This window comes from Ursus americanus, chromosome 5 (genome assembly GCF_024610735.1).
Source record: "Ursus americanus isolate L20-20 chromosome 5, mUrsAme1.1.p, whole genome shotgun sequence".
Taxonomy (NCBI): Eukaryota; Metazoa; Chordata; class Mammalia; order Carnivora; family Ursidae; genus Ursus; species Ursus americanus.
Window position 1 is genome coordinate 30,587,501 of NC_142131.1, and position 26,010 is coordinate 30,613,510.

The following is a 26,010-nucleotide window of genomic DNA, read 5'->3' on the forward strand; positions in this document are numbered from 1 at the left end:
TAGATCCATGTAAAGGCAAGTAGAGAGGCAGTAAGAATTGATCATTCATGGTTTTCACCAAATAAAACCCTTGTCATCAAAATTCAAATCATGGTTCATTTATCTCTTCAGATTATTAACACATACACATTAAACAAATAGTAGATCAACAGCAAGCCCATGAGTATTTCATTTTTATCAACACCTTTGCTTTCAAAGAAATTGAAATCTTCTATAAACCTGGCTTCTATCATACAGATATTTGTAAAACTAATTAAATGTATCTGTCATTCTATCTAGTTACTAATGTTCTGATATTCTGAGGTCTGATTCAATGGTAAATAAAACAAAGAACAGGTTTAAATATTTGCAAATAACCACAAGCAATGATTCCATGTTCCAATGAGCTAGGAATGCATTTTAAATAATTCATATACATTTTTAATGATCTACAGATAATGCCACATGACTCTGAAGTTTCTAGAACCTATACAAAAAATTGACTAAGCATAGAAAGCAATGAAGAAATACAATTAGACACAAGAATCACAAGAGTTCACAAAATAAAAACAAACCAGTGATCTTAAGTAACTATGCAATAAACTTGACAACCTGGATAAAATTGACAAATTTCTTTTCTTTCTTTCTTTCTTTTTTTTTTTTTTTTTTTTAAAGACTGCTTACCAAAACTGACATAAGAAGAAATAGAAACTCTGGAACCTTTACCTATTAAAAAAAATTATTTTGGGGGCACCTGGGTGGCTCAGTCGTTAAGTGTCTGCCTTTGGCTCAGGGCATGATCGTGGCGTTATGGGATCGAGCCCCGCATCAGGCTCCTCCGCTGGGAGCCTGCTTCTTCCTCTCCCACTCCCCCTGCTTGTGTTACCTCTTTCTCTGGCTGTCTCTCTCTCTGTCAAATAAATAAATAAAATATTTTAAAAAATTATTTTGTAATGAATCAGAGACTTTAAAGCATTGGATGAAACTCTATACACATTCATAAGAAATTTTAGCAAATCAGAAAAAGAAGGAAACTTCTCCAATCTGATAAAAGTGGAGGTCAAATGACAGACTTGCTCATGAGGTCACAGGAGGAACCCAGAAGAGCGAACAAATTAGGGACTGTTTTCTCTGCCTTTGGCATCTCGTGGACTGAGAGTCTGGCCATCTGGAGACAGCATCTGTTTGTGCACAGTCATGACGTTCTCATGTCCATCAGCAGTGATAAGGCTCTGCCAAGCAGTTTTCCAGACACTGGGCATGAAAAAATAGGCATCTGAGCAGGACAGGGAGAACTGTGTTAGGCACCTCCAGAGGCACCTCCAGAAGGAGGTTGTGACTGGAAGGGACGTGCAAGGTGCTTCTGGAGTGCCGGGAATCATCCCTGTCATGATCTGGGTGTTGGTTAAAGAGATGTGTTCACTTTGTGAGAATCAATTCAGCTATACCCTTTTAATATGTACACTTTTGTCTCTGTATATTATACTTCAATTAAAAAGTCTTAATAAATATTTAAAATGTGTTCAGCCCTTATGTGTCCAGCACCTGGAGTTACAAAGATCTCAGTGACTTTGCCTCTTCCCTTAAATTCAAGGGACTCAGAATCTAGTGGGAAAACATGCAGAGGGCCATAATGACAAAGTGTGAGCAGTACTATGATGGTAATGGCTACAAAGGGACTGGGAGAAACAAAGAAAGGGACCCAAATTCTGCCATGGAGAGGCATGAAGTTTTAAGCTGAGGCTTGAAGGGCAAGTAGGAGACTTTTCCATGAGTGGGTATATGTTGAGAGTCTGGGAAGGTTAAGTGGTGGGAGGGAGGACATTCCAGACCCATGGAAGAGAAGATAAAAATTGTCCATCTCCAATCCCATCAAGTACACAGCCATAGGATGAAAAATGTCCCTAAAAGCAAAACATTCTGAGTAGCAATACAGGCTTTTGACAGCCATTGGACACGTAAGATTTATTGAGAACAGAGGTGGGAGATGGAGGAGAGGTCCTTGACTTTAATGACCTAAGTCAGCAAGGCACAGTTCCTCTCAGTGTTTTGGTGTACTGGATGTTTATAGGTGAGTTCCCTTTTTTCATTCAAAATGAAAACAGCTTTATTGAGCACCAAAATAATTTATGTTCTCACAACCTCAATTACCTTCCTATACTAAGAACTAAAAAAATATCCAAGGGAAAAACTGGCACTGCATTTTAGCCACTAAAACACTAATATCTGGACATATTTGAGAAACATTACATGGGCAACTTGAAATTCATTTTTACCAACTTTACTAATGCCTTAATTACAAAAGTAATACGTAATTACTGTTAATTACAATTCAGAAATATATAAAGTGAAAAGTGTCAGGTCCTCTCCATTTTATCCCCAAAAGATAATAGTTTGGTCTTTGTCCTTCCAGACTTCTAATGTACATTATTTTTTTAATTGAGACATATGACATATTCTGGTCAATCAACTGCTGCATTTTTAACTAATAACGTGTCTTCAAAATATGTCCATGTTCGTACATACAGGTTCATTTCAATGTCTGTGCAGTATGTCGTTATTTAGATATACCCTAATTGATCTGATCACCCTCTGATGGACATTTAGATTGTTTCCCATTTTTCGCAACCACAAATAATATGCACAGAACATCCTGTGCAAAATTCTCATGATTTATCTTAATATTCTGATACTTCTGAGCATGTCTGAAAGGCAGGGACTAAGAAATCTCCCAGTAAAGAGCTCAGTGCAAGCAGAAGACAATCTGAGACTCACTATTTATGGTCTTGGGACAGGGGGCTGGAGTAGGAAGGGACAATTGATTGTGAATGCAGGATGTTGTGTCACCCGAAGTGCTTTCTCACCAGCCTCATACATTCACACACCCTCTAAACTCTCCAGGGGCATTAGGAACACATGGTAGCATCAAGAGGTTGTATGATACTGAAACCAGGGCATTCTGGGCAATGGGAGATCTGCTCTGCACCACTGTGGGATGCTGCTGCAGGGAAGGAGAGTCAAGGACCACAGGAATTATCCCTGAGAGCTCAAAGAAGTAGTGAAGAATCTTTGCAGCAGACTGGAAATCCACAACTGGGGTAGGAACAGAACCAGGGAAATGACTGTGGATGCTAGCGTGGGTCTGTATGTCTACCTTCACACTGATGTGGCCAAAAGGAAACCCTGGCTGTGGATTTAACAGGATACTTCAAAAAATAATAATCTTTATACTTAAATTATTTTTGTGTTCAACACAGCTCATAAAGTGTTCAATGTGCACTCACTGGAGCATGCTGTCACATGTTGAAAATAATACTAGGGTGAAGGCAAACATGAGAATGTCCCGGTGGAATTATTAGAATGTCACTTTTTCAACACAAACACACATAAGCACAAAAATTAAAAAAAGAAAAAATGGCATCCTTAACACTACTAAAGAGTAATATGACAATGAGTATATTTTAAAACAAACTAGTCAGAGACTGAAATGACAAAGTGGGTCACTTTCTCTACCCACTGCAAAAATGCATGGCTGTTCCCAGCCGCAGAGGCTCCTGAGCTGCGTGACTCAGCTAGGTAATTTAAAGCAAAGAACAAGCATCTCAGATATTTCTCTTAGAACAATTTCAACCCCCCAAGATCACTATTTATCTTGTGTGGATCCGCACATTTAAAAACCTGAATACTGGAGGGTATGGAGTCTAAAATACATCGCCAATGTTCCTGGTGTTCTTACAAAGGCAGACCTAGAACCTCAAGCTGCAGTCTCTCTCAGAAGCTGCGGGAGCAGTGTCAGGGAGGGAAGGTCCATGGAAATGACCCAAGGACAGGAGAACTGAAGCTAGTTCTTTAAAAGTTTCTGACGCTCACTCAAAGTCCTGGACCATGCTGGATAGTTGGAATCAGGTGAAGACCGTCATGACGTACTGGAAAAGTCACTGATCTTGGTTCAGTCAATTACACACCATGTAACAGGGGAAAATCACAAGTTCTCTGAGTACTGAGAGGCCCAGGGTCACTATAAAGACTACAATGATCTACATGTACATGTGTATACAAATATGCATAGGTCTCCAGGATTAGCTAATAACTGACAAAAGGAAAATGGGGGGTCCCTTGTTCAAAAAATTTCAAGAGATGATGGCAGAGCATGAACCAAACACAGGGCCTTTCTAACCATGACGTCCTGTGTGGCCCAAGAAGAGAGCCCTCAGTGTTACCATTCCACAGGTGGGTGCTCCTTGCGAACAGGACCTTTATAACTGCATAGCTGAATCTCCAGAGTACCTTGCATTTGGTAAATATTTAGGAAACATTTGACTACTTACAGGATTGCATTATAATAAAAAGGAAGCGGGGTTTCCTACATTAAGAAGGAAGCCCTTCATGTTACAAAACAAATACTGCTTGAAGGGAAAAGACATCTTTTACAGTACAGTGCCTGCAAGGCAACATGCTAGGAACTTTCTGCATGTTTTTTCCATTTACCCTTTACACACAGTCCTGAAAAATAGATATAAAAATCATCTCTTCACAGCAAAAGAAATTAAGGCTCTAAGAGATTAAGAAACTTGTCCATGGTTACACCATTTTTCTCAAGCAGCTCATGAATTCATCTGATAAAATTTACTGAGCTCTTACTATGCTCCAGATACTGTTTTAGACACTAGGGATAAACAGCAAGACAAAACAACAACCTATCTCTAATTCTGTCCTTGGCCTCTTGGAGTTTGTAGTTCAGTCAGGAGAGACAGGTATTAATGAAAGAATCTCAAACAAAAAAACAAATCATATTTTAATATAAGTACGACCCATGCAATATTTGAGACATACTTAGATTAGGAAATGTTTTATTAATCTGAATTCAAATTTACTGAGTATTCTGTTTTTCTCCAACAACCTTATTTATAAAGAAAAGAACACTGTGAGAGAAGAAAGAATCCCCCCACCCCCAAGAGGGTTGGGAAGCTATTCCAGAAAGGGAAAATGACTGAAGTCTAAAGAACATCAGGAGTTAATATGGTGAAGGTAGGGTGGAACAGGTGATAGGGCAGGGTACAGCAGCTTGCTGGAGCAGGATGGCGCTGATGTCTGAAGGATGGGAGAGGTTTGGAGGTTAAGCAAGATGAAGTCACAGAAGGGAGCAGGGGCCAGGCCATCGAGGGCCTTGAAGGCCATGCTAAGGTTTTCAGCCTTCCTGCCACCAGAGCAACCTGTCATAAATGCTGCTCTTTCTGCCTACACGCTTTCTTCTGTGATACCATCTGCATAACTGTCTCCACAGGGTTCTTCCCAACCACCCATGTCACTCACTCCACCTCTGACTCCTACCCCAGAACTTGGTCTGTCTTGCCAGCTGGAAGGTGACTTCTCTGAAAGCTTCAAGTAGAGATTCAATAAATATTGGAGACAACAACACAGCCTAGAGAGCCCTGCCACAGTGCCACACTGTCAAGTACTAGTTCAAGTACTTCTGCAAGTGTAACCCCTAATGATGACATATAACCCACTTGGCAGAGCTTGATAAACAGGATATTTCTTGCCCATCCATGGAACTACTCATTTAGAATGTCTAAGATGAAGCTCAGACATCTCCATTTGAATAAACTCCCCAGGAAAGTATGGTACACAGGACTGCTAAGAATCATAGGTCTATTCAACTACACTAAGACTCTAATTCACAGAATTTTCAAAGAGTAGTAAAAAAAAAAAAGCACTTGGTCTAATCTGTCATAAATCTCACTGTGCTTTGAGTTGTAAGAAGGCCCAAGTGCTATGAGAAGACTAAAATCCATTAATATAGTTCTTACCTCCCAGTCTTAATCATTTGCAGTACATCCTGTCCATAGGAAATGATATAGCAGCCATAGTATGTGTTGGGTGCTCAACAGAAAGCTTTTAAAATTTGTCATGTTAGGGGCGCCTGTCTGGCTCAGTCTGTAGAGCATGCAACTCTTGATCTTGGGGTGTAAGTTCGGGCCCCATGTGGGGTATAGAAATTACTTAAAAATAAAATCTTTAAATAAAATAAGATAAAATTTGTCATGTTATATTCATCTGAATATCTGCTTTACTGAGATTAGTAAACTGAGATTATTATTTTTCAAATTTGGTCTTTTAAAAATGTCTTAATCCACAATCATGATGGTATAACACAAAATCTAATAGATGAATTCTACAAAAACAGAGCCCACAGCTCCATGTAAAACTGCAACATGAGTTACTAAAAAACACTTCTTATATTCTACTTATAAGCAAAGTTCAAATTTAAAACATAACTTATCAAGGGATAAAGAAAGTGTTATATATATATGTACATATACATATATATACACACACATACATACACACACAACGGAATATTAACCATAAAAAAGAATGAAATCTTGCCATTTGCGACAACATGGATGGATCTAAAGGGTATAATGCTAAGTTAAATAAGTTAGTCAGTGAAAGACAAACACTATATGATTTCACTCATATGTGGAATTTAAGAAACAAAACAAACAAAGAAAAGAAGAGACAAACAAAAAGCAGACTTTGAATTTTACAGAACTGGTGATTATCAGAAGACAGGTGGGTGGGGGGAAGGGTGAAATAGGTGAAGGGGATTAAGAGTACACTTACCATGATGAACACTGAGTACTGTATAGAATTGTTGAATCACTATATAGTACATTTGAAACTAACATAACACAGTATATTAATTGTACTGGAATTAAAATTTTTAAAAATAAAATAAAATACAACTCATCATATATTTCTGTATCGCATAGAAGGAAAGAATATTAGAATGAGAAAGTACCAAACCATCCAATCCACTGCTCCCTCTACACTTACTTCATTTTGTTCAATTCTTCCCAACAGGGGAAGCCATGATGATACGCAACTAGTACCAAGTGTCCCTAATTACAAGAGGTGTTTGTGATAAAAATAAATGCTGTCTTTATACAACATTGAGACATATTTCCAGCAAGAATTAAAACAGTAACTTGACCCCCTCATTTATTTCAGCTGTGTCAAATAAAGAAAGAACCTCCAAATTCAATTCACTGCAACGTTTTACACTGGTTGCTCAATAGGGCTGGAATGGAAAAAGCAAAGCGAAAACAAAAACAATTTAGCAATGTTGTACCAAAACCACACACAGATAGGGGGCTGCCTCTCTCAGGTTTACGGACAGACTCGACCTAAATGATGAGTTTGTGTTAAACGGACAATGATATACATGTTGTAAACCATGGGTCAGACAAAATCCAAAGCAACATGGAACCAAGAAGCACTAGTGAATCATAGGTTTTTCCTTAGTAGAGCCGCACTGGATAAAAAAGGCATCTTAACTTTAACCATTCATTATGTATGAATGATACGAATAACAACATTGTGAGTAGTCAGCAAGGCATTTCGACAAATCAGATGTACCATCAACAAGTTCACATTAGAGTAAGAGATAATATCCCTAATTATAGGAAATGGATTTTCTGGAACTTGTGGTCACATGATATACTGCACATTATGATACCCTTTGTGGTCATCTCCTTAAGGGTGGAAACTGCATCCAGTTTTCTGAGGTACCTTCCACACTTAGGGAATATGACTGGGTTAATAATGAGTAGAATTTTTACCTAAAAGCTCTTAGGCTGGTCTGCTGCTTGCACCAGAGAAGCTATTTTTACTGTCATCAGGTCATGAAAAATAAATCTGCTTTCTCTACTACATCACCAAAAACACTCAGATGTAATCCAGAACTTTTATTTTTTCCTTCTCCAGACAGCAGCTAATGGCATCTGATTTTATATAAGACTGTTAGGAAAAGTCTATTGTCTGTGTTCACTGACATTGAAGGCTAAATTTCATTAAAGGAACAGCACTGGTGACTGTCTCCAGAATTTTTTAAAAGATAAAATTGTTTTCTTTTTCCCTTAAAGGGACTGTGTTTCATCATATTTTCCATTCATAGAGAATTTGTAGGCACAAAGCTCTCTGAGACCATCTTTTGTCCTCAAAACAATTTTGTAGTAAGAGCTAGTCTGAGCTATTTTTCACACTTCTCAAATGTGGAGGATGAACCCAAGAGGGTAAATCACTTGCCAGGTGATTATAACATAATGCTTGGGAAAGCAGGGACTAGGATCTTTGTCTCTGGGCTCTTTGATGACTGCCTTCCTTTTATCCTTTCTCCCTCCCCTCCATCTCCCCTCTTTCAACCCTTTTGTCACACATACTGCAGATTTGGACTCATTCAGCAGAGCCAATAGAAAAACCTTTGCCAGGAGGCTTCCAGAAAGTGGGGTCTTTTTAAAAAATAATAATAAATAAAATGAAACATGGATTGGGCTTTTTATTTTCTCCCAGGGAATGCTCTCCATACACATTTTTATGTCTTAAAAGAGGAATGCAGCACACTGTTTTGTAAGCCATTCTCAAGCCCCGTTTAGAGGCCAGGCCTCTGAACAAAACTGAAGAACGGTGAAGGAATGGGGGAACACTACGGAATCTCATGAACCTCAACGTCGAAGCTTTCACATGAAAACTTGCCACGAGCACGAGGCTTTTCGGAACTTGCCACAGAAAATGAGTGAACACGTTAGAGATGAATGCCAAATTCTCTTCCAGGATTAAGGCTAAGAATCAAACTGAAACAACATTCTCGCGCTATCCATCGACTAAATATTTAGGAAGGCGGTCTATTGAGAGAGGAGGCCATCAGGACATCCCTGTTGCGGCGCCTTAAAAGACGCCCTATCTTTGGATCCCCGGGGAGCGCCTGGCCGCTGCGGCGCCTTCCCGGCACTGTGGCGCACTGCGGAGCTGCTGGCCGGCCGGCCGACCCGGCCCTGCTGGGCTTTCCTCGCCGCCCCGCCCGGTGGGCGCTGTCCGCGCCGGGAGCGCTGCGGGGCATCCATCACCCGAGAGACTTTGACGCACACGCGCGCTCTTCCAGACCCAGACTCCGCCGCCTCCCCTCCAGCCCCCATCCCCGCCCACCCCTCCCGGGTCTGCATTTGCATCACCGGCACACGCAGCGGGTGACGTGAGCGCCCCCCAACCCCCCGCTCCCGCCGTCCAGGCGGCCCCTCCCGCGCCTCTGACTCAGCCCCTCCCCCTCCACCCCCGCGCGCCCGGCGCCTAAGGTTCCCCGCACGCCCACAGAAAGGCCCTGGGTTTTGTGCATCTGCGGCGGGGTGCCCGCTGCCCCACAAGTTCATCACCATATTCCGCAGTCTTCATGGGCCCAGCCCAGGGAGGTCCTCGCGACAAGCTGGAGAAAAGTCTTCCCAGTTCTAGAACCCAGGCGGAGGGGGAAGAGTCTGACAATTGAAAGAGTCAGATGGATTCGGTGATCGCCCCCCACAGCTCTCACCGCCACCTGAAAGGTAGCTTGTTTATGGGTGACAGCCCTATCCCGTCCTGAGCCTCAAACCAGTCGGTGTATTTCGCCGCACTTGGAGTACAGTGGGCGCTCAGGCTTTTGCTGAATGAAGACGTAGTGTATGTAGCGAGGTGCAGCACTTACAAACAGCCACAGCCCCGCGGGATTCCCTGTTCTCCTTCCCTCTCTGGTTCTCGCGCAGACACTAGACGGGGGCTTCGGAGACTTCCGTGGAATAGTTTTTTTAAGCCCCGGGGTTTCTTTCAGTCTCGCACATCGCCCAATGTGGCTGTCTCTGCTCTCCCGCCACCCGCACGTCTGCAGAGTGATCCCCGCCGAAAAGTTGAGCCCGAAGCTGGGGTCGGGGTACGGGTCAGACGCCTGGCTGGCGGCTCGGAGCTGCTTGTTTTAATTTAGCCTTCCCCTCCCCGTCCAACCACGTAAGCAAAGTATTGTGGAGGTCCCCACAGAAGGCGGGCGCGGCTTTCGAATCCCCGCTGCTGCCCACCCGCCTCCCCCAAGAACCCGTGCTAAAGTGCGCCCGCCTCCCCTGACCTACCCTGGGCATCCGGGAGTCAATCCATCTGCTTTACTCCGAATTCCCCAGTCCCGCCCCAGCAAAGGCACCCGCCGGGGAGCACCAGGCACCTGCAACCGCTTCCTCGGGGGCACGCGGGGCAAAGTTGAGCTTCTACAAGGCTGCAAAAAGTTCCCCACGCTGCAGCGCCCGGCTCCCCGGTCAGGAAGGGAAATTAGGTGGCGGCTGGAAAACCCGCCACCGCTGCCGGGGTCCCTCACTCACCGCTCCAGCCGCCTGGGACCCCCTGCCCTAGATGGTGTCAGCGCTGCAGCTGCTGCCTCGCAGGCGTCGCTCGGGCTCGCTCCCTGGGGCCGCCTCCGTCTGCCACTCTCGCCTGCAGCGCGCGGAGTGGTGACTCCTCCGAGCTTGTCAGCGACGAAAGGAGGGGCGGGAAAGTGGCTCCGGGCTTGCACGCTGCGGTCCTCCTCCCCCTCCTCCGCCTGCGCCTCCGCCCCGCGGTGCTGCAGTGCCGGGCGGCGGCGTGGCGAGAGTACGAGCGGTGCGCAAGGAGGGAGTCACCGCGCGCGGGGGAGGCGGGAGCGGCGCACGACTCCGTGCGGGGCGGGCTGACTGGCTCCGGGAAGTCCGGGTGCTAAGGCCTTGATGCAGCGTGGGATTGGGGGGAGGGGAGGGGCTACCCCCAAGGGTCAAGTACTTTCGGAGGAGTCAGGGCTCCTAGTTTGCAGCGGGGGAAAGGAAAGGGGCGCCAGTCCTTAATTAATCACTGAGTGCGACTCTGCGTGGTGCACTGGGGGCGGCGCCCCTAGTCTGGTCCCGCGAGACACCAAGGAATTCTGAATGCTGGACCTAAGTGGTGTCAGGGGAGAGAGGATTTGCCCCCTATTTCTGGACCGGGGACTGACCTCGGCTCCCAGGGAGCCACCTGTCAGGGCTAAATTGACGAGTTCCTCCACCCTTCACCTCCACACTGGCATACAAGTCGAGTGGAAACTTGAGGCCCAGCAAGAGCAAACAGGAGGAAACTTTGCTGGGTGTCTGAGGTCTCCCTAATGTCAGGTGGGGCCAGACAGCCGAATCCACAGGCAGACATTGAAAGTGGCTCTTTTAGGGGAAACTACTGAATATTTAAAAAGGAGAGAGAGGCAAGGGAATTTTGCTTGTATTCTCAATAACACTGGCGTGCTAGAGACCTCAGCTCGAGCTTCCCCATTGCAAAGCTGGATTCAGCGGCTCGGGGAAGCCTACCCACTCGGGCGACGCCTTACCCAAGGCTGGCGTGGCCACTCAGCGGCGGTAGAGGAGGGCGTAGTCGTCCGCTGGCCTCTGGCGGTAGCCCCTCGGTAGCCCCCCTCACCCCAATCTCGAGCACTGCCACCCAGATGCTTCGAGAAGCTGGGCTTCCCCAAATCCCTTACCCTGCCAGCTCCGCGCTCACATGGAACCAATGCAGGGTGGGAAGAGGCCACACTGGCAGGTGTCTTCCCTAAGATCACTGCTCTAATGATGGGTGACCCGAAGCAAGACAAAGCGCAACGCCTGAGCGGGATGCAGTGGGTGGATCTCTCTCTCTCTCTCTCTCTCTCTCTCTCTCTCTCTCTCACACACACACCGTTTATCTGCCAATATGTTCTATTCGTGTAAATATGCCTGGATGATTGAATGGATCACTGTATGGATATAAATATAAATATTATCCGTACTTGCAACGGAAAGAAGAGATACCAGGCACGTCTGGCAGCCTCCTGCCCGGAGAAGCTAGTGGGGATGAGGTGGTTTCTTTCTGAGCCGTGTTGTCACATGAGCTTTCTGGCTTGGTTTGTGTCACCATGCATGATGCTGTGGAAAGAGGAAGACAGAGAGTCCTTGGCCTATAATTTTCCCTTCTCTCTATTTCAGGCACTTAAGAACTCTTAAGTTATGATTCCCCTGTCCTGTTGAACTTCTACTTGCTTTGCTACTTCGGTCTTTGAAAACCTGCCTGAGTCTTGTTTGGGTTAAAGGCTTTGCAGTTTGCAACCATTTATGGTGCTGTAAGGTGGTCAGAAAGCATGAAAATTAGGGAACATGCTCATTTGCATTTATCATGGATCCCTCTACATAAGCAAATCATTTAAATTAAAAAATTATTTAGGCTAAAATTATTGTGTTGTTACAATGAGAAGGAAAATATATCCAGTGGGAATGCTTATACATCCAGCACTGGAAATGACAGTGTGAAATTAAAAAAATAATAAATCTTATCCAGATTGCCTGCATATTACACATAAAACTTTGAACTCTCAACTGCAAAATATGCTGGTGATTCACTGGGTTTCCAAATGGACAAGCTCTTGAGAACCTTTCCCCAAATGTCATATGATAATGGATTATTTCTCCAATGAGAGAAGTTCAGAAAACCATGAATGATCAATGTGCCCTGTACTATGCTATCTCTTCCTTCAATCATTTCCCTGTGCTGTCCATGGAAGATATTTAAAGAAGTATAAAAATTTTTCTTGCTGCCAAGCTTTCCTGTCTTGATGCTGTTGAAGATAACAGCTCCTACAGGAAAATTCCCAATTGTGTATTTTTGAGAAATGTCCAATTTAAGACCACCTTGTGTTGGAGGAGGGTATTTTAATGCTGTGTCTTTGGAGGACAACAAACATTTTCTCATGACAATGGGATGCATGGTTCTTCAGCTTGCCCGCCAAAGCTGCTCTCATTTTAGGGTCCCACTTGGTGCACCCCTTGGCCCCAGGCCTATTGGATCCAGCACTCAGAATAGTCTTCCTCACACCTTCACTATAAGGATGTGTTTTCTCTCCTAAAAATACTTGTCTTGTAGGAGCTGATGGAAGGTAAAGGGAACACCTGCACTGTCCCCACAAAATCCCAGTGCTCTGACATCACTACCCACCCTACCAATATGGAATTTTATTCCTCAGTGCAGTATCTGCTGAGCATGCTAGAAAGTAAGCCATTAAACACACCTAAGGAGCATCGAAGCATCTATCTTACATCTGTAAAGTGGATTCAGTAAAAATAATTCATACTAAGTACAGACGCTGTGGTGATTACACTTGATAACACACACAAGAAACACAGTGCCTAGCACATAGTAGGCATAGAATAAATGTTAATATCCCCCCCTTTTAGTAGCCAGAGTGAGGTTTTCCCAAGTCTGTGCCTTGGGGTGCCAGTTCTATAAGATATTCCTACAAGCTTAGGGTAACTAACAGCTGGCTTCCAGAACAGAGACCTCAATAGAGCCTCACACACTTGGACCAAGGTCACATCACTCCAGTTCTCCTCACTTTCATCATTAGGGGTCAATAACAAGGCAGACACTCTTCTCATCCTCAATGCTCACAGCTTCCCCAACACTCTATGTCTTGAGTCTACCAGTGTTAATCTCCTTAAGCCCTTAAGACCTACTCATGTTGGTTACCACCAGCAGCTCGAGAATCTCAAGCGTGTTTCTCATCTCCTACGATGAAGCACATCTTATATGTCCCTTTCCCCATATCCAGCTCCTGGAACTTTCTGTTTCAGCCTTCTGGAAGGCACAATCCACCATTAGTAAAACGCCCTACATCTTCAGCCTCTTCTCTCAAGGTTCCTTTCACTTCCTGCATTATCTAATGGAAGCCTGATTCTCGCCCTAGAAAAGCTGCTTCCATAGCCCTCGCAAGTTTTTCCCTCTCCGGTTCTTGAATCATGGTGTCAGGAGATAAGAAGGTGGCGTCCTTCTTGTTCCTCAGTGCTGCTTCCAGAACATTGTTCCTCCCTTCTCCCAACAACCTAAAGCTCTGAATCTCACTTCGTCAGGTTATTGTACACTTTTAAACATTGCTGCTATGCTCAGACCTCCACATCACTCTGCACCTTTCCTGACAATTTTAGCTCCTAATTCAAGGTCACTCCCTAAACACCAATCCTACCTTGAGCCTCAAAAACTTAATGCACATGAAGATGTTCATTGCAACCAGTACTACCCGTAGTCCTGAGCAAGCAAGGGTTCTGTGCCTGATGGGGGCCCTTTGCTTTAGAATGCCTTACTTAAAAAATTTTATGTCCCCCTTTGGTGGCTGGGTTTGAAGCCCCAAATTTTCATGAAATGATGAATTCAGTTTAACATTGGGCTGGTAATTTCCCAGGGCCCTGGTACAAGGAAATGCAAATTCTTTCTGGAGGAGCTCTCCTTTATCCTAGACTTAAAAAAAAATTCCCTCAAATAAGTTTTGAGTGGAATCTAGTAAATGATGAAGCACACAAAACAACTAAACATGCAAGGAAGGATGACACCATGAAGGAGAGTCAGCAGATATCACAGAAGAAACTTCAGTCCTTCCTCAAGAAAAGACTTCAGGTGTTGGAATTATCAGTCACGATTCTTCCTTTACTTGAAGGAAAATAAAAGACAAGCTTTTAAGTATTTTCGGGTGATAGGAAACTACAAGGAATAACCAATCATACTTGAACACCTGTTCAACTCTCTGGTTATCCTACCGACATCCAATCCAACTTCCACACCCATATAACACAACTTCCTCCTTCCTTAAAGAACCTTGATTTTTTTTTGGGATCTTTTTTTTTTTTTTTATTGTGCACATATATTTAACAAAATGATTTTGCACAGAATGCTAAGAGCACGTTTCTTCATATTTTACAGAAAGGCATGAAAATTGATGCCTTTGCAAAACCAAATCTAACTCCTAACTAGGTGGGTTACATTTTGTTTAGAGTTTAAAGCTTTAATGGCAATAATCATTATTATGATCAATAATAATTACTGACTGAAAAACAAATTCAAGAAGTAGTGGATTAAATTTAATATGGTCTCATATGCCCTGAAGGAGGCTGTACCTGATTTGGAGGAGATTTTGCTGTGTTCAAATAACATCCTCTTTGGAACTTCTGTGACTGCAGAGTCGTGAATCATCAGTCCCCTCCCTTTCTGCCAGACATCATGCTATCAATCTCCTTTACTCCCTGGCCAGGTCTTTTAAGATCTATAGAAAACAATTGTAAGATTGAAGCGTATGCCTTTCTTTCTAGCTTCTGGGTAGACCTCCTTTACTCGCAGCTGAAAACATTCTTACACTTACATTATCCACAACTCTAAAAAAGTATCTGCTACATAGTAGCTTCTCCACAAATGTCTACTGATTTAAACTGAGCTGTGTGTTGAGTTCATTTCTGTTAAGAAAACAAGAAGGATGTCTTCATCTGTTGGTCCCTAAATCATAGAAGGTGTTTGGCAAATATTTTCTTGAAGCCAGAATGGCTTCAGGATCTTACTAAGCACAAGGGAAGATTTTAGGGTCCAGATGGAAGGCTGAAAATGAAAGAAAGAAAAAAAAACCTCAGTGAAAACTCGGATTCTGGAAGAATCTTTCTGCTCAAACTGCCAGGGAAGGAGCTGCACCAGGCAGGGTCAGGAAACAAGAGCCTGAGGAGGTCTCTAGCTTCCCCTGGAGGCTCAGAGGAAAAGGTAACATGTCACCTGGGAGTCCATGCTAGGGCAGAGATGGGGAAAGGAGTAGAAATGTCCATAAGAGACATTTGTGGGTAAATAGAAGCAGAATGTGATGTCTGGAAAGCCTTCCTGTTAGGAGAGAGAGAGATGAATGAAAGGAAACTAATCAGTTCAGGGCTGCACCTTGGGTAGACTCTCTGGATCCCTAATTGTCCCTCTGTGTATGGTTTGCTCCCTGTATCTGCATGTCTAGAATAAAGTAGATTTGTCATTCAGGAAACGTCTAACCTCAGTGCATGTGACTACTGGTAAGATACAGAGGGGGTGTTGTGGTGTTGTGTTCCTGAGGTCTCCGTGCCAGAAAGAGGAGCTCCTGATATCTGAATGGTGGCAGAGAAAACTGGAGCCATCTCACACATGTGGTGCCCCGGCCACTAGCTTAGGGATGCCCAGGAGAAAGCACAGCTGTGAGTAGGCAACTCGCTCGCTCCAAGTCTCTCAGTGACTGTGTAGTGCCTCTGAGTATAGTGTAAATGCCTCAGCCTGTCCATATGTCTCATGTATTGCCCACCAGAGAGACTTCAGCACAGAGGAAGCATTGAATCACTTGGCCATTCTCTGACCTCAGCCATCCCGGTGCCTACACAATGGGCCTGGGGAACTGTCAATCACCGAAGGATGGCAGTCGACAGATATGTACTGCCCCACAGAGGGACAATTCTGAGAACATTCTATATAGTCTCTCAGAAAGTTTTCAGTAGGATAGCTCCCAGTTGGCCATAGAGGTAACAAATTTTTATAGTCAACAAGCTACTGACTTTCCTCCCTTCCTTATCTCACCTCTTCACCTGCTCACTGTACTTCACATGATCAATTCTTCAGTAAATCACACGTAATCAAACCCTAAACCCAAACTGAGACAACCACTGTGCAAAGGCAGATATAACCATCTCCACACACTGAGAGCTTTTAGTTTCTACTTTCTGTATGGCCTCCTTACCTACCAGCTTGGCTATAAGTATCCTGTCTCATTTCCTGAAGTGCCACAGCCTTTGAAAGCTCACAAACTCCCTAATACAATGCTTTCCATATGAGAGGTGTAAATACATTTGAATAATTGTTCATTTAATTAATGTTCCACATTCCTTCTTGAACTTCTTTTTCCAAAATGAGACTTATCAAGGATCTCTCTGTATGAGGCGCTTTCAGCTTCAAATCTAGCAATGCCTTTTGGAGGGGTAATAGTACAATACCTTAAGAAACCTCCAGCATGCCTATCGTTTTCATTTTATTTAGATTAAAACCAACACACGCAGACACACACACACACACACACACACACACACACACACACACACACCCCTACTTTGTAGCAAAAGTAATCTCTCTGAAATTTTTCCTGCGGTTTCTTTCAGTGACTTTTGTTGCTGCTCCAAGCTCTGTAATAAGTGTTATGGATCATCTGTATCTACATGATTTATAGCTCAAGTCTTAATATTCCCACTGGGTTTTTCATATTATCGCTGACTGGATTTTCCTTTTTAACATTCTACCACAGGTTTGTTAATACATTAAATTCTATGAAATTATTTTCCTGCTTAAGGGAGAATTATTGTTCCCATGTTCAGAATTTGTCTTTTATAATTTTCCTGCTTCAAATTAGTGTTCTAACACTCAGCTTCTCTATTTTAATAACAGACATGCTGATTTTCCGCATATGATCTAACTATTAAAAATGCATGTAGTAAGCTCTCAGGAAGTTAGGTTCACTTCTGTTTTTAGCATAATCCATAGCTATTGGTCCTGACCAACTTTTGTGTCACAAATTGCTTTTTCTTTTAAGAGGCAGCAACCACTATGAATGTTTATGATGGAAACATTTAGTATTAATAGTCTAATTCATGTTTTATCTTGCTCTACACTTCGGCTAAAGCTATTCCCTGCTGATAAAAATATTTTTGAATTACCCATGCCTTTGCTCCACTCCCAGTCCCAAGAAGAGTTTTCTGGGTGTCATAGTACCCTGCATAATGATACATTCTATATGGACATGAGATCTCCCTTACTAAAACTTAAGCTCATTTCTGCAATGGCAGCCCAGAATTAAATGTTCTTTAATAATGGGGCCTAATGGATTAGGTGAAGCTTAGTGCCTCTTCCCCATACACTTGCCAGGGGTTCTCTTCAAATCCCAAAAAAGTAGCTTCCTACCTTTACTATTAATGAAAATTCAAATCAAGCTCATCCCAGGCTATTGTTAATCCCAAGGAAGGGAGTAGAAAGTCTCACTTTGGCATAAGGACTAAGCTATAGTTTACCAAAAGCTCAGTGTGTGGGGCTATGAGGCCATTGTCTGCTCTCTAAGCTGCTGAGGAACAAGCTTCCTCCTTTCTTTCCACCCCTTTTCATGCATCCCACAAGAGGCACAGTCAGGTTCCTAGGAGGTGCCTTAAAAGTATGGTGGGCTCCATCTTGTCCCTCTGACTCACCACCTCAGAGGTCACCTCAATGCCATGAAATTCCTGTTTCCAAAAGAAGTAGCTCATTTCTAAAGGCTTTCTGAGGATGTAGGCTCAGAGACCCCTTGGAAGAAAAGAAGTTGGCCCAGGATTTCCTTTAAAGAGATCCCCAAAACACATTTCTTTAGGTTTTCCTAGAGGTAATGCAGAAGTAGCACAGAAATGGGTAGAAGATATTCCAGATCATTGGTTCTCAGAATGCTCAGTGAAGAGATTTCCTTGGCATATCATCCTGATAGGTTAAGCCAACAGTCAAAGAATACAATGTTCATAAGACACCAGAAGATGGCTGCAACTTAACACACAGGCCAAATGTCGCTTTGGTAAAATACAATTTCTAAGGACGCCTTCCATGCACCACCTTTCCAGAAGAAGACAAGATTCAGACACCCTGAAACAACCAGCTCAGAGATCAGTGTGAACAGGCAGTGGCCTTAGAGGTTATCATGCTGACACCTCAGAGCCCCAGAGAAGTCAGGCCTCCATAATCTTACTTACAGAGAACATACGGATTCTTGCCAGAAAAAAAGGATACTCAAGTGCCACCATCACAGGTTGCTACATGTGTTCTTGCGGAGGGCCTTGGTCCCAAGGACAGTACACATTCGCCTTGTAGAACAGAACTGGGTAGGAGTCCAAAGGCACAGCTGTCTCTGTGGTGGGCACCTCCTCTTCCTCTTACCTGGAAACATCTGCATATAAACAAGGTGCTTGTTGAGGATCCTTAGGACAAGGGCAGCAAGTTGGCAAAACTCCACTTAGAACACAGGCAGGTGGACAGCAGAGATGTGGTAAGAGCTCAGGTTGGCGAAATCCCCCAGGAATTTGGGGCACTGTGCCTGGTCTCCTCTGCCAGGAGGAAAAAAGTGTGATGTGGGCTGGGGCCCTAGGGTCCCGCGATGGTCTTAGATGTGGGGCAGGACTGGATTCCAAGCTGTGGAGCATGGAGAGTGCCCTGACAGACAGTTTCCAGGAATGCAGCCAAGGTGACAAGCCAGCAGATAGTACAACTGGGACAACAACCCAGAGGGGCTACACAGAGCTTGAATCCAGCTATGAGGCCTGTGATAGTGTAGAGTCTGTAAACAACAGAAAATGAACCTGAGACTAACTTGGGCCAAAAAAGGTGAGAGACCGGAAGAAAAGTGAGTCAGTCAGAACCACAGGAAGAACTGAAGGCCAGGTCTAGGAAAGACAGGAGCCAGGAGACTACTGAACTCTGAGAAGCCTCTTTTTAGGTCTTTGGAATGATTCAGCTGCCTCTGCCTTTAGCCCTTGTGTGACTAGCCTGGGATTCTCGGGAGAGTCTGAATGGCCCGGCCTGGGACACAACAGGTGGAGGAGTAGGCCAAGGGCAACACACCCACCAGGACCACAGAGAATCTGAGGAAGGGCCACTTAGCAGCAGGAGAGTAGGATGTGGCTCCCAGAGGAAGGGCGGGGTGGTTCTGTGCAAGACAAAACAAGAGATACTCACTTTAGGGCAGCTAAATGACAAACAGGGGTATCCAGGGCTTGAAGGGAAGGTAGAAAGTGCAAGGTAGAAGGCCATCTGATGCAAGAGTCATTCCACAGATTCTCACAGGTGCAGCTGGGTGTGAGGATGGAGCAATGAGAGGCCCTGCTCAGACCCACGAAGCAGCCACAGGTCAGGGAGGTGGCCTGCGAGAATACAGCAGATCCACGACGCCTTAGCTGAGTCTCAAAGCATATGGCGTCAATACAAAAAATCTGCACCACAGATTCTTGGTGGAGAGTGATTATAACTTCAAATGTTCTACTGCTCATTCCTCAAAAAAGCTCATTTGTTACTAAGACAGTATTTATGAAGGCCCCAAAGAACAAGCAGTGCGTCCATTTGATACTCTGAATGTTAAACCTCCTGTATTGCGGCAGACCATGGGGGAGAGTGCAAATCCCAGAGATGGTTTTCCGTTTTTTTTTTTTTTTTTGCACTTTGCCAATTTTATTAATTGTACTTTGATATTATGCCATCTGCTGTCATATTAGGATATTATTTTTAAAAAAAAAAAAACCTCATTAGGGGCACCTGGGTGGCACAGCGGTTAAGCATCTGCCTTTGGCTCAGAGCATGGTCCCGGTGTTCTGGGATCGAGCCCCACATCAGGCTCCTCCTTGTGAGCCTGCTTCTTCCTCTCCCATTCCCCCTGCTTGTGTTCCCTCTCTCGCTGGCTGTCTCTATCTCTGTCGAATAAATAAATAAAATCTTTAAAAAAAAAAAAAAAGCCTCATTAGTGTGGGGTGGCCATGAGGGCTTTGGTGACTAGGTCAGGCAACATAGCCTTCAAGTAATCTCAAGGGAACTTTTCTTTCCATTTTTAGTGTCAGTAAAAGCTGTGATACTTCTTTACAAATTCTTATTTTGTCCTACTTATACTTTATCCTCTTATATAGGTTTTAAAAAACAGTTCTTGGAGTGTTTCAGGGTAAAGATAAACAGAAGTAGAAACAATATTATTTTCTCAACCTTTTTAGATCAGATAATCGCTACGATGATAACTATTTTGAATGGTAAAAAAACATTGGAAGTTAACCAATTAATTATGAAAGTAGAAAACCACGATATAAAAACTTCAGAGCAGTAATACAAAAAGAAAAAAAAGAACTAAAGACCAATCTCAACCACAAATATAGATTTGAAAATCTGGAATAATATGCCAGCAAGATTTTGACACAATGAAAAGAAAAAGAGTATACTGTCATCTCACTAGTTTTATCAGGATGAAAGTATAGTTTAGTTATAAGAAATGTTTAAATAATAATCACATGGTCACATAAGTAAGTGCTATGACTATATCCCAATATATGTTGAAATGTTAATCCTTAAAATTTCACACTCACTTTTGACTCATTAGAAATCTAGGTATAGGAAAATATATTCTCAAAAATGTGTTTATATCAAGCCAACAGCCATATTATTATTGGGGAAACACTGGGGACATTCCCATTAAAATCAGGAATGAAAAAAAGAAGCCCATTATTATCAGTATTCCTTACACCTTGGTTTTAAAAGCACTGGCCAATGGAATTAAAATATGGACCCAAAATTTAAGAAATAATCATAGGAAATAAGTAGAAGAAACGATCATTATATGTAGTTGTTAAGCCTCTATATGTATAAACACAAAGGAAAAAATTACGAAAAATGGCTAAATATAGATAAATGTCCAAAGATCTATAGTCATTCTATATATTGACAATAACCATTATAAAAAATAATGGCAAAGGATCCTATTCACAAAAGCAAGAGAAGATATAAAATTCCCAAGAGTAAGCTTAGCCAGAGAATTGTGGGAACTAAATGAATAAAATCATAAAGTTTTACTAAAATACTTAAAGAAGAGTTGAATGCATGGAGAAACATTCTTAAATGGAAAGCTGAATATTATAAAGATATCTATTCTTCCAAAGTCAATTTACAGATTTAATAGAATACATAATACTTAAGAAATTTGGGGGGATGTTATCAAAATAATTTTAAGTGTACCCAGAAAAATAAAATAGGTAAGGATTGCTTAGGAAGTTTTGGTAAAACGACAATAACTAAGCATCCCTTCCCCAAACATAATAAGGTGCAATAATTAATTCAGTTTGGCACTGCCATAGAGTAGTTTGTAAACCAGTGGAGTATAACAGATGACTAATACTGGACCTGAAGTGGTTTTAAAGAAATTACAAACAATACTACTATTATCAATTCTACTATCCATCAGTTCATGGACTGAGTGCTTCTAAAGCCTCCTGTAGAAAATGTGACTAAATAACAAGGGAACTTTTTAAAGATAAAAATGATACAAAATCAGAAAGAAAACTAGCGGGGATGCCTGGGTGGCTCAGTTGGTTAAGCAGATGCCTTTGGCTCAGGTCATGATCCCAGGTTCCTGGGATCAAGCCTGCATCGGGCTTCCTGCTCATGGGGGAGTCTGTTTCTCTCTCTCCCTCTGCTCCTCCCCTCAGCTCCTGCTTGCGCTCTCTCTCTCAAATAAATAAAATAAAATCTTTTTTAAAAAAGAAAGAAAACTAGCAATTACTTGCAACAAATTATGAAAAAGAATGAAAACCTTGATAGCCTTACTACACAAAATAGTCATACAAATTATCAAGGGAAAAATAAGGCCTTAGGAGATAAATGGGCAAAAGGAACAAATCGGAAACTGCTAAGGAGGAACTACAACTGGACTGATAAACAAATATTCAATAAAATACAATTTAAAGCCACAATATATTTTCATCATCAAACAAATACTTAAGTGAAAACTATTTTTTTTTTTTACTTTTTAAAAGGGTTTATTTATTTGAGAGAGAGACAGAGAGAGTGAGCAGAGGGGAGGAAAAGAGGGAGAGAGAGAGAGAGAGAATCTCAAGCAGACTCCCCACTGAATGCAGAGCCCAATGCAGGGTTCCATCTCACAATCCTGAGATCATGACCTGAGCCAAAACCAAGAGTCAGTCACTTAACCAACTAAGCCACCCAGGTGCCCCTTAACTGAAAACCATTTAATAATTAACTTAGATCACATCTATTTTCTTTAAGAATTTAAAGCAGTTTAAAAATAGAATTAATGACATTAAAATTATTTTTAAGGTAAGAAAATCAAATCAAAGCCAAAATAAGTTCAAAGAATGAGCCTTCTTTTTTCTTTCTTTTTAAAGATTTTATTTACTTATTTGACAGAGAGAGAGAGCCAGCCAGCGAGAGAGGGAACACAAGCAGGGGGAGTGGGAAAGGAAGAAGCAGGCTCCCAGCGGAGGAGCCCGATGCAGGGCTCGATCCCAGGACTCCGGGATGATGCCCTGAGCTGAAGGCAGATGCTTAATGACTGAGCCACCCAAGTGCCCCCAAAGAATAAGCCTTCTAAAAAATAAACTACTGGCACTAAATCAAAATAGAAACTTCTGCACAGAAAACAATCAACAAAACTAAAAGGCAGCCTATGGAATGGGAGAAGATATTTGCAAGTGACATATCTGATAAAGGGTTAATATTCAAAATACATGAAGAACTGATATACTCAACACAAACATACCAAAAATAATCCAATTAAAAAATGGGCAGAAGACATGAACAATATTTCTCCAAAGAAGACATACAGATGGCCAATAGACACAGGAAACGATGCTCGACATCATTCATCATCAGGGAAACATAAACCAAAGCCACAGTGAAATCTCACCTCACCCCTGTCAGAATGGCTAAAATAAAAAGAAGAAACAAGTGTTGGTGAGCATGTGGAGAAAAAGGAACCCTCTTGCACTGTTGGTGGGAATGCAAATTGGTGCAGCCACTATAGAAAACAGTACAGAGATTCTTCAAAAAATTAAAAATAGAAATACCATATGATCCAGTAATTCCACTACTGGGTATTTACCCAAAGAATATGAAAACAGTAATTCAAAAAGATATACGTACCCCTATGTTTATAGCAACATTATTTACAATAGCCAAATTATGGAAGCAGCCCAAGCATCCATCAATAGACGAATGAATAAAGATGTGGTATATATACATATACTGGGATATTATTCAGCCATAAAAAAGAATGAAATTTTGCCAATTGCCAAAACATGGATGGATCTAGAGGGTATAATGCTAAGTGAAATAAATCAGTCCAAAAAGGTAAATATCATATGTTCTCACTCACATGTGGAATTTAAGCAACAAAATAAATGAACATATCAAAAAAGAGACAAAAAGAAAACCAGATTTTCAACTATAGAGAACAAATTGATGGTTGCCAGAAGGGAGGTGGATGAGGGGATGGGTGAAGTAGGTGGAGGGGATTAAGAGAACACTTACCATGATGAGCACTGAGTAATGTACAGAATTGTTGAATCACTATATTGTACACCTGAAACTAATATAACACTGTATGCAAACTACACTGGAATTTAAATAAATTTAAACAACAACAACAAAAAAGTAAGTCTTCCATGAGGCTAGAAAATGAGTCACAACCTGGCTTCTGAAACCCCTAATGGTCCAAGAAAGAAATGCATGCAATTGCAAGGCTTCATGGGAACACGGATTATCAATTGTTTCCCTGCAAACAGCTTCCCTTGTCAATGAAACCTGAGGGCAATTTCTCCCTAATGTTGTCCTAAGGAGTCAGTGACAGAGCATGTCTTCAACAACTACAAAGAGAGTTGTGTATGTTGTTTTTCTCACAGCATCCCCTCACATGAACTTCAATTTTTTAAAAGGGGGAGGAGCATAAGACAATAAGACAGCCCGGACGCTGGTAAGAGAATCTCATGCACTGTCCTTTTTGATAAGTCCCTGATAGCAACTGAAGTTGGTACCACTATTTGAGGGTTTAAGGAAATAATCTTCAGTTTATGCCAAGAGCTCTAACACCATTCCTCCTAAGTGATGCAGTAATCCACTTTCAGACTCTTTCCTAAAGTGGAACTCTAAAAAACAGGAAACTTGACCCACGAAGCTGTTCAATGCAGTATTATTTATAACCATACAACACTGGAAACAACCTAAATATCTAACACAGAAGACTGGCTTAGCACACTGTGGTGTATGTGTGTATACCACACAGAGGACACACACATAGAGAACACACATAGAGAAATCACTACATTATGGTAAGAAAAAACACATGGTATAAAATTGCATATACAGTATGATCTCAACTACACGTACTCTACATCTAATAGAATCACAAAAAAAGAAATATTTAAAATGTTAGATTTTTAAAATATTTTTCTATAATTTTCATTAAAAAGTAAGAGATACTTCCTTGTAATCAGAAAGAATAAATTATAAAATTTGTAAAAGACAGATGGCTTATTAAAGGAATGTGAATGATTGTGCTTTGAGTACCCACCTCAATACCTGTCAATTTCTATTCATAAAGAACCAGGCAAGCGTTTTATTGTAAGTTTTTTATTTTTAAGATTTCTGGCAGATGTTTGGTCCTCTGGCCTAGAGGTTGATGCAGGACACTTAAATATTCTATTTTTTTTAAAAAGAATATTCCATTTACTATTTTTAGTCACAGGTTGCTGTTGGGTAATGTATTCTAAGAAAATTTTACCAGGCAAGGGATAACATATTTTAAAATTCATAAATGTTTTCATTTTCTAAAGCTATATACACTGACTATTCAGATGAGTATTTTGTTCTTCCTTGAGATCTTCTTTTTTCTATTCTATGCAGTAATTCTGGGGGATCAAAGCATTCAGAGAACTTTGCTTTGGGTGAAGTTTAAAGTTTGGTATTAAATTATACCTATGAACAACATCAAAACCAACCTGTTGCATATCAAAGATAGTAATAAACTACAATGTTTGTTTTCCTTTTTAAGTTTCTTTTAGATCTAATACACGAAAAAGGAAGAGGTGAAAATAGCTTTCAATGTTGTTCCTTTGATTATTCATAAGTATGTCATTCTTAGAATTTTGTTGTGTTTCATCTTAAAAATCACTTTAACAACAGGAAAATATGAACAGTGAAAGGACATTCTGATCTCAGAACATTGGTATTTAAGGAAGGAAATGTTAGGGAAGGGTTGATCTCAATTTTCTGACCATCTCAATCCAGTGCCTGCCAGGATACAAACTGGGTTTCTACCATGAGGGATCAAGGGGAAGAAGAGAGGGATAGGGGAGCTTCCTTGAGGTCTGATTGTAAATTCCTCATAGGCAGGAAAAATTTCTTCTGGATTTGCTCTGAGCGGGACCTAGCAAAAAGCCCATGAAGAGGAGCTCTGGATATAGGCTTTGGGGGATGATAATGGAGAAAATGACTCGCAATGTGCAAAACTAAAACAGAGGTCCTTAAGCCAAAGGACTCACTCCAGGAAGAAACAGCTGCTTATATAATAGGTGTAATGCACATATTATTATTTGTGTGTGTGTGTGTGTGTGTGTGTGTGTGTGTGTGTGTGTGTTGTTTTGTTTTGTTTTTGGCAAGATTACACTTCAAGGAAGGCTCTTATACCCTGAGAGAAGCCCTGCTGAAGACATGATCTTCCTCCCATTCATGTCCAGGGCCTGAGCTCAGGTTTCTCTGAAGAAACCCTTTACCTTCAGATTTGCAATGTACTTTTTTCTGCAGTCCTTTCTCAGATTTCCATTCCACGCCATCCTCCCCTGACCTGAAATT

General features: G+C 42.0%; 1 protein-coding gene across 2 annotated transcripts in view; it reads right to left on the reverse strand.

Moving 5' to 3' along the window:
* Positions 1-26,010, reverse strand: part of SV2C (synaptic vesicle glycoprotein 2C) — a 375,875-nt gene that overhangs the window by 201,797 nt on the left and 148,068 nt on the right. Inside the window, exon 1 of one of the 2 annotated variants that reach the window (XM_087862061.1) lies at positions 10,155-10,298. The exons of the other annotated variant lie outside the window; for it this stretch is intronic. The gene's annotated coding sequence lies outside the window, so the exon portion shown is untranslated. Of the gene's footprint in view, positions 1-10,154; positions 10,299-26,010 lie in introns of those variants that run through there. 2 annotated transcript variants of the gene reach the window in all.